The sequence below is a fragment of the Triturus cristatus genome, chromosome 4_1 (assembly GCF_964204655.1).
Source record: "Triturus cristatus chromosome 4_1, aTriCri1.1, whole genome shotgun sequence".
NCBI classification, from domain to species: domain Eukaryota; kingdom Metazoa; phylum Chordata; class Amphibia; order Caudata; family Salamandridae; genus Triturus; species Triturus cristatus.
In genome coordinates, this window is record NC_140585.1 from 566,703,166 (window position 1) to 566,714,042 (window position 10,877).

A 10,877-nucleotide genomic window follows, 5' to 3' on the forward strand; every position below is an offset into this window, starting at 1 on the left:
GCTAGTGGGCTTGCAGCACTGGTTGTGCCACCCACAGAAGCAGCCTGGTAAAATGTGTCTAAGGTCTGCCATTGCAGAACCTGCATGCAGTCTGGTACTGTCATGCTGACTGGGCAAGTGTCCCCACTTGCCAGTCCCTAAACCTTCCCTTACCTTCATATTAGTCACCCCTATGGTAGGCCCTAGGGCAGGGTGCATTGTAAGGATAAGGTAGGACATGCCCTGAGGTGTGTGGCATGTCCTAATAGTGAATTACAGCCATTTTCGTTTTTCACTATTGCAAGGCTACCTGCTCTCCATAGGCCAGAATGGGCTGCTAGATTATAACACCCTATAATCCTAGCAGGCTCAGGAAGCATGGTAGAGATTCATGTTTAGTATGCCTGAACTCAGAATAATAAAATACATCTTTTAGCAAAGGTTATTTTAATATCCTGGGTTTGCAAATGCTACTTTTAGAAAGTTAGCCTTTGCGTGCCTAACCATTTCAGTCCGCCTCTGCTGGGAGGGGCTGTCTTCTTTGTGTGTAGCTTGAGTGACAGGGCTGGGAAGTTCCAGGAGACAGGCTGGGGCTGCCAGGTGGTGAATAGAGAGATTACACCAGGATGGGTGGGAGGAGAGCACCTTGACTCTGAATAGGGCAGTGCTCTGCCACCACAATGCTGGCTCCACCCCCTGGGGAGCGTCTGATGTCTCTGCCCTGCCTGCTGAAAGAAGAAGCCAGAGTCCCAACAACAAAGTGCTCTTCACTGAAAAGAACTGGACTGGGATTATGCAAAGGCCCCCCTGGCCTGTAAAGACAAAAGAAACTTGGTATAAATGTAGGAGCCCTGCTCCTAAGAAATCAGATCCTGATTGAACCACGAAGGAACTCTGCCTGACCAGAAGGACCTGGAAGAAGCTGAAGGAGGAGTAACTTTCCCTGACCTGGGGGATTGGCCTGCAGTTGGTGCCTTGCTGAGAAAGGAGAGGGAAAGACTGAAAGATACTTTGCACTTTGTTTTTCAACTATCTCCAAGGGCTTGGAAGAAGAGCTTGCCCCCTGAACTGAGTCCCAGGACCATTGGACTCATCTGCCTTCCAAAATTGAGTTGCCTGGACGATTTGAGCTTGTTTCCCACTGGATTTGGCCCCAGTACGCCTTGTACCCCATCAGCAGCGAAGCCGTGTCTTTGCCGCACGGCACCGTGCGTCTACGCTGGTCCAAAAGCGTTAGTACGCGCCGTATCCCTCCCGGCCGCATTGCACCTAACCTTCCCCGCCGATTCGAGACGTAGAACACTGGCTGCCGAACCCTGTACGCCGGACCCAAGCTCCATTGACCCGCAGGTACGGTCCGTACGCTGCTAACGTACTGCACCGTGCCGTACTCAGAGCCGAGAAGCCGCAGTACGCTGATCGTCCCCGTACGCTGTACGGCGCCGAGAAGTGTCGCCGCCTATCCGCACCAAAGGTACGGCTCGAACGCCGAACGCCACAGACTCTGCAAGCTGACCCGGGCCATCCGCACGTATCCCTGAAGGTCCCGTACCAACGCCGCGACCCGACCTGCATCTGAATACGCTGCCGAACTACGACCCGGACCCATCAACTTGTCCTGCACTGTCCGTCGCGGACCCCACGAACTTAAGGTACTTTGTTCTGTTCGCACCGCAGCATGCATGCCACGGACCCCGGAGTCCGCACTGATTGTTTGACTCATACTTTCCTTGTTTTAATGCGGACGAGTCGCACATCCAGGTACGAACTGTACAAAGCCTGAAAAGAAGCAGAATTGAGTAAAAGAAGCCTATTTTTGTGTTTTAAGCCTTTTTACAAGAACATTGAACTTTAAAATAATACTGTGGTCATTTTAATCGTTATTCTGGTCTTGTGCTAAGCCTTATATAAAGAAACCTATTTTTGATACAACCTTGACTGGTGTCCATTTGTGGTGTGTCATTGTATTACTGTATGTGTTCACAAATGCTTAACCTATGATGCCCTGAGAATAGTCTAGACTGCTTGCGCCACACTACCTAAAGGGTGAGCAGGGGTTATTTAAAAGGGTGATCCCCTTATCCTGACTTAGAATTGAGAGTCCCTGCTTGTCACAAGTACATACCTGTGCCAACTAGAGGTTCCCAGTTCTAACATTGGTGGTCAGCGGTGAGGATTTGAATTTGCATTTGTGATTCATGTACAGTGATTGAGTGAACGCCACGTAGTGAGTTCAGACCGATAACGCAGCCACACAGTATTGATTTTTGTTTTTGCTGAAGAATCTTCACTTTATGAAACCATGCCTAGCTCAGTCAATGGAGGCAGGGCGTCCTCTATATTCTCTGGATTGGATGACACAGATTGGGAGGAGAGGGCACTACTGAAGTGCACAAATAAAGTCTTGAAAGGCTACCTCTCCAAGTACAGAATTAACCAAACTGGATTGAAAAACAAGGAGCAGTATACCAAGGCGCTGAGGGCCTGGTACGAATCCAAGTTCCCAGAGAATGTGCTGGAGGTGATACCCCCAGAAGGTGCTTCTGACCCTGGCAGAGGCCTGTCGCCAGAGGAGATGGCCGACAGGATTGCTGCAAGAGCACATGAAGTGTAGATGGCAAAACTTCGAATGGAAATGGAAAGACAAAGGCTGGCCATGGAGCATGAGGTAAAGATGAGGGAGTTGGATCTCGAGGCCAAGAGTTTAGACCGCTCTCCCTCTGGTTGCAGCAATATTGGGTTTTATAGTGCTGAGAGAGTAGTACGCACACCCAGAGATGTGGCGCCTGACTTGAAGGAGGGGGTTAACATACACCAGGAGGTTCAAGGGCATGAGGTAGCTCCAGTAGTGCGCAGTATCCCTGAAGGGAATAGGGTAACTGGCGCAGGGGTTCATAGTCCTAGTGGAGGGAGGGACACTCTACTGACTCTAGCTGAGAGGTACAGGGAGAGGGGTTCCCCCAAAATTGAAGTCCTGGTGGGTGAGTGTGAAGACCGCCCAGAAGAGTGTGGGTTGTGTGACAGAGACAGTCAGATACTGTCTTGCCAGTCTCAGGAGAGTGGTGTGGAGTACGTGTGTGAGGCACTGGATGGTAAGCTGAAGGATAGTTTGGTTAACCCTGCTAGGGGGCTGTGTGATCCAATTGTGGGAGAGCATATTGTAAGTCCCTGTTTTCCAGAGCTATGCCAACACCTGTGTGAGGGTGAGTTCTCTGACAGCAGAGAACCCACATTGGAGGCAGACCTTTTGGTGGAGTCCAGAGGGTCTGGAAAGGCATTGGGGGGTGATCCCGAGAGGAGTGGTTCAGGGATCTTCCAACCCAGTGTGGTGGAAGTGGCTCAGAGTAGCCCAGCTAGGTCCTGTAGTAGTGAGAGAGGTGCAGGGCCTCACGTCCTGTCTTTAAGGGGAAGGAGTGAAAATGGGTTATGTCCCGGTAGTGCCCAACCTCAGTCTCAGAGCCTGGATGGTTCTTTAAGGGAACACCAGGCGGGGAGCCTAGGCTGTCCTGATGGGCCGCCCATTGAGGGGGATCCACTAGTGTCTAGTGGACGGGGAGTGTCTGTAAGCAGGCCTCCCTCGGTTCTTGTGTCTGGCAGTACCGCTCCAGTTGGGAGGGTGCAGAAGTCCAGAGTGAGGGGTGAGAGGGGGAAAGAGTCCCCAGTGGAAGAACCAGTGGGTCAGGGGCCAGCCAGAAGGGCTGCGTCACCAGTGAATGACCATGGTGACACCACTTCTGTCCTGGGGGATCTTCAGGCACTGTCAGATGGACAGGGGTCGGGAGATCAGCGCCAGGCAGACTGTCACACGACACATGAGTTATGTGTCACCCTCAGGGGGGGCATGCGTGCTCCCCGGGAAGTCCTGGTGCGCCAGGCAAGCATTCAACCGCATGGGTTGGTCCCAGGGTTGGGAAGCCAGGTTCAGGTGTTGTCTGACCTGGAGGGTGGGACCACTGTAATCAGTGTCCTGACCCATGTTGCTTCTAGGGGTACCACGCAAGTTGGGAGTGGGCAGTACTCTGGAAGGGGGTGCAGAGGGAGGGAGTCCTCGCCTCTGACCCAGGCTCAACTGAAGGGTTTAGACCCTAGGTTGGAGGGCCAGGTTCAGGGTGTTCCCCCTGACCTGGACGCCCAGTTGCAGGATAGAAGCCCTGAACTGGGGGGCGAATTGCGCAGGACACCTGCCCCAGGTGCCCTGGCAATTCTGGAAGGGGGTACCACTCCAGGTGGGAGGGTACAGAGCCCCAAGAGGGAGGACCGGGTGTGGGAGAGGCCACCCCAGTCTTTAGTCCAGCCGCTGGGTACAGTCCTGGGGCTGGTGGGTCAGTGCCAGGATGTCATACCTGACCTGACAAGGGGGAGAATGGACAAAGGGTGCCAAGCACCTGGGGCTACTGCCCCCCGCTCCCTGGCGCCACAGAGGTTTGAGAGCCCTGAGAGGCATACGGCCTGGGTCTCATCCCTGACTACTGGCAGTGGCCACTGTAGCATTTTGCTGTCTGTCTGTTGGGACACACCTCTGGGCCAGTTAAGGTTAGGTGCTGCACAGGTGGTATCCACAGATGAGGAGAAGGGTTCCCCAGGGATTGGCTTGGTGGGCCCTGAGAGTATGGTCAGAGGGATTCCAATAGGTTCAGATTGGCGTAGAACTGGAGTCTGCCCCTGCAGTTGCGGGCCAGGTCCTTGTTCTATCGCCCCAAGCAGGGAAGACCATCACGGTGGTGATTGGTCTACCCTGCGTTTTGGCTGGAAGGGGGTTGTGTTGGACCTGGCCCTTTTTGCAGGGTCATCCCTAAACTTTTGGCCTTCCTCCTATATTTTTTCTGACCTGGTGTTGGCTGTTTTATGACTCTGGGCACCTTCCCACTGCTGATCAGTGCTAAGGTGCATATGCTCTACCTATGGTAAAGTGTATTATGTGAATTGATTTCCATGTTTGGCTTATTTGGTTTACTATCAGTCTCTAGTAGAGTGCACCAGGAGTGCCAAGGGCTTGTATATCCAAATGCTGCTAGTGGGCTTGCAGCACTGGTTGTGCCACCCACAGAAGCAGCCTGGTAAAATGTGTCTAAGGTCTGACATTGCAGAACCTGCATGCAGTCTGGTACTGTCATGCTGACTGGGCAAGTGTACCCACTTGCCAGTCCCTAAACCTTCCCTTACCTTCATATTAGTCACCCCTATGGTAGGCCCTAGGGCAGGGTGCATTGTAAGGATAAGGTAGGACATGCCCTGAGGTGTGTGGCATGCCCTAATAGTGAATTACAGCCATTTTCGTTTTTCACTATTGCAAGGCTACCTGCTCTCCATAGGCCAGAATGGGCTGCTAGATTATAACACCCTATAATCCTAGCAGGCTCAGGAAGCATGGTAGAGATTCATGTTTAGTATGCCTGAACTCAGAATAATAAAATACATCTTTTAGCAAAGGTTATTTTAATATCCTGGGTTTGCAAATGCTACTTTTAGAAAGTTAGCCTTTGCGTGCCTAACCATTTCAGTCCGCCTCTGCTGGGAGGGGCTGTCTTCTTTGTGTGTAGCTTGAGTGAAAGGGCTGGTAAGTTCTAGGAGACAGGCTGGGGCTGCCAGGTGGTGAATAGAGAGATTACACCAGGATGGGTGGGAGGAGTGCACCTTGACTCTGAATAGGGCAGTGCTCTGCCACCACAATGCTGGCTCCACCTCCTGGGGAGCGTCTGATGTCTCTGCCCTGCCTGCTGAAAGAAGAAGCCAGAGTCCCAACAACAAAGTGCTCCTCACTGAAAAGAACTGGACTGGGATTATGCAAAGGCCCCCCTGGCCTGTAAAGACAAAAGAAACTTGGTATAAATGTAGGAGCCCTGCTCCTAATAAATCAGATCCTGATTGAACCACGAAGGAACTCTGCCTGACCAGAAGGACCTGGAAGAAGTTGAAGGAGGAGTAACTTTCCCTGACCTGGGGGTTTGGCCTGCAGTTGGTGCCTTGCTGAGAAAGGAGAGGAAAAGACTGAAAGAGACTTTGCACTTTGTATTTCAACTATCTCCAAGGGCTTGGAAGAAGAGCTTGCCCCCTGAACTCAGTTCCAGGACCATTGGACTCATCTGCCTTCCAAAATTGAGTTGCCTGGACGATTTGTGCTTGTTTCCCACTGGATTTGGCCCCAGTACGCCTCGTACCCCATCCGCCGCGAAGCCGTGTCTTTGCCGCCCGGCACCGTGCATCTACGCTGACCCAAAAGCGTTAGTACGCGCCGTATCCCTCCCCGCCGCATTGCACCTAACCTTCCCCGCCGATTCGAGACGTACAACACTGGCTGCCGAACCCTGTACACCGGACCCAAGCTCCATCGACCCGCAGGTACGGTCTGTACGCTGCTAACGTACTGCACCGTGCCGTACTCAGAGCCGAGAAGCCGCAGTACGCTGATCCTCCCCGTACGCTGTACGGCACCGAGAAGTGTCGCCGCTTATCCGCACCGAAGGTACGGCTCGAACGCCGAACGCCACGGACTCTGCAAGCTGACCCGGGCCATCCGCACGTATCCCTGAAGGTCCCGTACCAATGCCGCGTCCCGACGCCGCGACCCGACCTGCATCTGAATACGCTGCCGAACTACGACCCGGACCCATCAACTTGTCCCGCACTGTCCATCGCGGACCCCACGAACTTAAGGTACTTTGTTCTGTTTGCACCGCAGCGTGCATGTCACGGACCCCGGAGTCCGCACCGATTGTTTGACTCGTACTTTCCTTATTTTAATGCGTACGAGTCGCACATCCAGGTACGAACCGTACAAAGCCTGAAAAGAAGCAGAATTGAGTAAAAGAAGCCTATTTTTGTGTTTTAAGCCTTTTTACAAGAACATTGAACTTTAAAATAATACTGTGGTCATTTTAATCATTATTCTGGTCTTGTGCTAAGCCTTATATAAAGAAACCTATTTTTGATACAACCTTGACTGGTGTCCATTTGTGGTGTGTCATTGTATTACTGTATGTGTTCACAAATGCTTAACCTATGACGCCCTGAGAATAGTCTTGACTGCTTGCGCCACACTATCTAAAGGGTGAGCAGGGGTTATTTAAAAGGGTGATCCCCTTATCCTGACTTAGAGTTGAGAGTTCCTGCTTGTCACAAGAACATACCTGTGCCAACTAGAGGTTCCCAGTTCTAACACAGGGAAAGAGGGCCAACATGACACCCAGCAAGAGCTTATAAGTGGGCATATAAGTTGTCTTAAAAATCTCAAATGCAAGAAACAGGAAAATTGTACAGTACTACCAGGGCTGAGAATACACAAGCTAAGGTCAAGTCACAGAAGAGCAAATTGTCAGTGAAGGCTGCGGAGACACAGGGCGTAGTGAATGAATCAGTCAGGACAGAGGATGATGCTCAACACACAGGTCTAACAGGACACGAAGGTGAGCAGCCAAGACTGACTGGAAAGTGTGTGCTGTTGGATAGGTCCCCTTGACCTAGCCAAGGTTTAATTGTTCATTTTTATTCAAAGGGGGGCTCCAGACAGACCATTGACACTTTCTAAGCTGATGCAGACACTTTCATAACAATGATTTGGCTGGGATGGGGGGGCTTATATGGCAGCTTTGTAAATATGAAGTGTTCAACGTGCAAAGTAACAATAAACTGCATTAGTCCCCTCTGTTGTGTGCAAACAAACAGCTGGCTCTTCTCACTCACAGAACTTTGACACAGACAACTGCTTATGCCCATCTGCTTGTTCACCCCAACCTGAAAGCAGTGGAACCCCGATCCCCACATCCCACACCCCACACTATTCACCGAACACTCACCAATATTTGTGATTACAACCAGCACCCTTTCAACCATTCAATCCGAAAGCCAATTGAGGAATATAGAGCACATCTCAGTTCATCGTTGCCTTGTTATTACCAGTGCCGTAGGTAACTAAACTGCCCCTTAGGTGCTGCAATTGGTGGACTAATCTCGAGTACGGCCAGGCTGCTGGCCATGGCCTGGCAGTTTACTCTGCTGTGCTCCACAAGGTCCTTTAGGATTTCAAGACTGTGCGGTGATGTGAAGTGATAACAAGGCGAGAGGAGCAAGGAGGTCCTTAGCGCAGGGCAGGCAATGTAATTATACCAGGGCTGGGCCATCACTGCTAGCACTTTCGCGCCCTACTACAGATTAATGGTATTGTTCGCAAACACCACACCTCTGTTGCGTGTTTTGAAAACATGTTTCATTGTTATAACTTACCTTTTACACTAGCTCACCGAGATCTCAAATTACATATGTTATTGTTTCTGACTCAGCGGTGTGCTCTGGGCTGCTGGACCACTCTATCCGCCACTGCCCTTATCTTTACCACATCCACAAGAGCAAATTGGTTAAATGCTACACATTTTCTTCTATCAAAATGTAGCTTTTGGTACTTTTGGTGTCTTTGTTCTTTACATCTCCATTCACAACGACACTGTATGCCACTCCACTGGATGCTACTCCGTGATATGCTATTCCACTCGATGTCATTCTTTTGTACGCTACTCCTCTCTACTTTATTCCACTGTATGCCACTCCACTGTATGCTATTCCACTCCAGTCCACTCTACGCCACTTCATTTTATGCAATTCAATTGGACCTCACTCTAATGTATGCCACTCCAGTGTATGCGGATACTTTCTCCTCGGGTTCTTGGATTAGGAGCATTGGCTGGGGGAATTTATGTAAGAGGTGCCACATCTGGGTTTGAGATGATATTGATTGAAATGGACGGTTGCCCAGGTGGAGGAGCGTGAGATGTCAGTTCCCAAGTGGTGGAGTGTGTGTTGTGAGAGTGCATGTTACTGGCACACATGTTGCTTGGCATGATTGAGTGTTTATGAAATGAGCTAGGCATAGGTCTCAGTTTCCTGGCGCAGTGAGGAGATTTCATCCAGTATGGTTTTGATTTTGATTTCTAGATTGTTGATAGTGGCGATTAGGATGCAAGTGGCTCTGTGGGAGAGAATAAGGTAGACTGGTAGACATTGCAAGATAGAGTCTTTGTGGCAGTTGGGTCAGGTCTGATGTAGTTAGTGGACTGTGTAGGTGCGTAGGTATCGGTGTGGTATGTTAGTGTGTGGGAGATGCGTCTTCTTGGAGGGGGAGAAGTTTCTTGTAATGCGACCAGAGATTCATGGGGTATGGGGAAATGGGAGGCTGAGTGTGGGGTGAGGTAGGACCTGGAGTGGGGGTTGATGGTTTCGCTGCATGAGGAGAGTGAGTGAGGGCATGTTCCGCAATGGTTGGAGGTAGGGAAGGCTTAAAGGTAGAGGTCAAGGAGGTGCTGAGGATGGGGAAGAGGCAGTCAAAGATGTAAAGGTTGTGTTCTGTGGCTTGAGTTAGGATGTTTCCATTTCTGTGAATGTATTTGAGCAGATCACCACCAGATTTTTGGGATGGGTATATGGTAGGTTTGGATCCATAAGGGATGTTTATGGTGTTTGCCGTATGACGGTGCTGTCGGAAGTTGTCTCTCCATCTGGCAGGTTTTTGGGTGAAGAAAATGTGGTCTGTTATTAGGTCTCCATGTGTTGAGCTGTAGTAGATGTCTGTTATTAGTGTTTCTGGATTTTGTTTGAGGAGTTTCCTGTTTGTATATTTCTACTGTATGTTTGAGACATTAGGTGGCAATTTTTTGATATAGGAATTGAGATCCTGTCTTTCCAAGCAGAGCCACGTAACTTCATGTGTGTGTGGCAAGAGAAGAGAGCCTCTTGGGTAGAGCTCTAGGCAATGGCTTAAGCAAACCACTTATTGTATCACTGAAGCAAGTGGTTGGTGTAGGGGCTGGGCTGGGATCAGAGTCATAAGATAAATCCTGAGGATGCTAATTTGTTTTTGTTGTATTGAGGGGTATATGGGATGGAGGGAAGGTGGCTACCGTGGGGGAAGGGTAGAACGTAAGTGGCAGTAGGTTTGGGGATGTTACAGTTGCATGGATTTATGCTGTTGAGAAAGATGTGTCTAGTTGCAAGCCGGATGTATGTAGAAAACTGCAGAGTGACTGATATGGAAGGTTTGTCTGATTATATGCAGGAGACCAAGGATGTGTATAGTGTTTTACAGATGCAGTATCTGGTGTGGATGTTTAATTTAATTAAATGTGGGAGACATAGGATGGGTGTATTGCACTGCAGATGGAGTGCCCCTTGTAGTGATCGAGAGCATGAGAATTACAGGATGATCATGAGGTCCATGGGAGTGGAGGGCCAAATACCGATGGGGGGACAGCTCGGCCCAGAGACCAGGATACCAATGGTGGTAATTAGGAGTAGCTGAGTGTGAGTAAGGCAACTGGAGAGTGGTCATAGGACATAAAGGCTCACCATGGGGGCGCTGATGCAGTTTCCACTGTGTGGGTTGGCTGTTTGGTGAAATCTTCTGAAGACTGTGGAGAAGTTCCCTGGTAAAGGTATGAGCAGAGGGGGTCTGAATGCTGATGTAGGCCAGATGAAGATGTGGGTGACTGTGTTATCAGATGGTAGACCTATGGAGAAGAAGGATGTGTAGGGGCCAGCAGAGAGAGGTGGGTAGAGGATAGCCCAGTATTAGGGGGTATCAGGTTTAGTTAGATAGAAGCTAGACACTATTGTTGCATCCAAATGCCGTGGATGTGTTGTAGGATCCCTCTTCTGTCAGAATGGTAGGATATGTAAGGTGTGAACAGTCTATGGTTATGGGGTAACTACATATACTATCTACTGTTCTTTATAGACGATTGTACCCTGCTAAGCAGGTCACCGTCTCCCTTTGCTGGGAACAATAATGGTGGTGCTGTTGCTGCTGGGGCGGCACTCTTATGATTGTGAGTCACTGTGAGGTGCTCGCCAGAAGGGGTGCTGGGCATCAGAAAGCACTAAAGGCACATTGTTGGTACAGGAGTAGTACTCTG